The 2104-nt window shown below is 50.7% G+C and overlaps 1 protein-coding gene across 1 annotated transcript in view; it reads left to right on the top strand.

Annotated features, from left to right (window-relative positions):
- The window catches only part of CDKN1B (cyclin-dependent kinase inhibitor 1B (p27, Kip1)), a 4936-nt gene that overhangs the window by 688 nt on the left and 2144 nt on the right, over positions 1 to 2104 (top strand). Inside the window, exon 2 of the mRNA XM_014959245.1 lies at positions 190 to 195. The gene's annotated coding sequence lies outside the window, so the exon portion shown is untranslated. The remainder of the gene's footprint in view (positions 1 to 189; positions 196 to 2104) is intronic.

The following is a 2104-nucleotide window of genomic DNA, read 5'->3' on the forward strand; positions in this document are numbered from 1 at the left end:
CCGCGGCCGGGGATGCTCCAGGGGATGAGGATGCTCCAGAGGATGCGGGTGCTGGGTTAGTCCTTAGGTCCTGGGGCCAGGGGAGGTAAAACCAGACCCCCACCGCCCCCACCAACAAAAAAAGAAGGTTCTTGTGTCCGAGGGTAACGTGGCTCCTCTTTCCCAAAGGCTGTGGGTAAATCAGTGCAGTGCTCTCTCCCACTGCACTGGTGTTACTGGTTGTTTACCTGTGGGCCACACAGCCTTTTCCAACAATCAGACCCCATTTTATTTTTTTTTTATTTTTTTTAATTTTTTTTTCCCTGGAATGTGTTTCTACTCTGGTACAATGTCGTAATCCTACCAAACGAGGGGTTTGTCTTTTTTTTTTGTGGACCCAAGAGACAAGCACTGACTCCCAGGGAGCAGGGACCGGGGAACACCTCATCTGGTGGGACAGTCCATGGTCAGCCCTGGGCATCTTCAGGGAGCCCCTGGGCATGTTCTGCAGATGGCTTTCTTAGCCTCCAACCACTCTGTCGTGTAGATGAACAAAACCAGCCAAGTGTCCCATACCTGACAGAGAAAGTTGAAGAAGAGTTTGAAATGGCACTTCCTCGCTGGTGGCTCTGGAAGTCGAAGACAGGAAAGCCTGAAGAGTCGAAGATGAAATCCTGCAAATTAAAGCAGATGAATAGGTCCCCCCTTTGCCAGCTGACGCAGTTTTATCATGGACTTGCAACTTCAAAAAAAATGTCTCAGCTCCTGCAGACATGAGAATGTCAGCTTTAATTTTCTGTAAGTGAATTGCTAGAACTTGTGGTTGCTGAGAGGAGTTGGAAAACAACTTCTGAGTGCTAAAATCCCTGGCAAACAAATAAAAATAACATGGCTAATATTTTATTTCAACCTTGTGGTTTTCAAACCAATCTCATTTGTATTCTTTTTTTTTTTTTTTTTTTTTTTTTTTTTTTTCCATTATTTTTTTTTTTTTTTTTTTGTCTGCTCACATCATTTTTTTTTTTTTTGAACTGGGGTCTGGCAATGCTGTGATTACTCGGGCGAGTGGTGTGAGCAGAGGGCCAGGGGCTGGTGGTACCTCGGGGCCGATGAGGACAAGCAGACTGCTGTGGCCTCAGCTCGAGTGCCCTGTAAGGGTTTTCTCCCCTCCCTGGTGCGTGCACAAGAGTGCACAAGAGTTCACAAGGGCAACTGCAGCGAGGGTTTCGGTGGCCCATCAAAACTGCAGATCTGGAACCAGAGTGAGAGTGTGTGTGTGTGTGTGTGTGTGTGCAGGTACAGCCCAGGGTAAAAGCTCAGTATCTTCAAGCCCAAGTCAGTTGACTCTTCTCTCAGCCAGTTAAACCTAGTTGTGTTGACCTCTGTCTTGCTGAGACAGCCTGATGCTGGTGTGCTTTCCCCCCCAACTCCAGAAGCAAAATTTGGAAAGGGTTGCTCTGCTCGCAGAGGAGACCTGACCAGATGGGTTGGTTTGAAGAACCTCCAGCCCTCCAAAGATCCAGGCTCTGGATCTGGGCCTTCGGCACCTGAGAGCACCCACAAGGTCCAGCAGCACATTGAGGCTGGGTGCGGGGGGGGAAGAAGGTGGCTGTGGAAGGGGCTGGGGACAAGGAGGGTACAGGGGGGGAAGAGTGTTCTGCTCTTATCTCCACCGTACCTGCTGTGCCTGCCCGAGGAAGTCGCTTAGAAAATCTCTGCCTGTGACTCTTGGCTGATCTAATCTTCCAAGCACACAGAACAGGACAAAACCGACTGCCTTTGTTTTCTTTCCCCTGTTTGCCGAGATCCGAAATCCCTGCAGAGGCTTTTTTTTTTTTTCCTTGGTTTTTTTTTCTTGTTTTTTTTCTTTTTTCTTTTCCCCTAGAGCCATGTCTTCGCCTTTCTCTGCTGAGGAGGCAGCAAGAGGTGATCATCTCCCCTTCCCTCCCTCCATCACCCTCCCCCGGGGAGCCACCTGGGATCAGGGGTGTCACGGGGGGGACAGCACACACACACCCCACCCCACCCCCCCCCCAAGTAGCCCCGGGGTTGGGGGCAAGCTCGGGCCTCGGGGGGGAGGATTGGGGGGGTGTGGGGGGTGCGTTGCCAGAGCCCAACCAGGGCA

The sequence above is a fragment of the Calidris pugnax genome, unplaced genomic scaffold, assembly GCF_001431845.1.
Source record: "Calidris pugnax isolate Ruff unplaced genomic scaffold, ASM143184v1 scaffold298, whole genome shotgun sequence".
Classification (NCBI taxonomy): domain Eukaryota; kingdom Metazoa; phylum Chordata; class Aves; order Charadriiformes; family Scolopacidae; genus Calidris; species Calidris pugnax.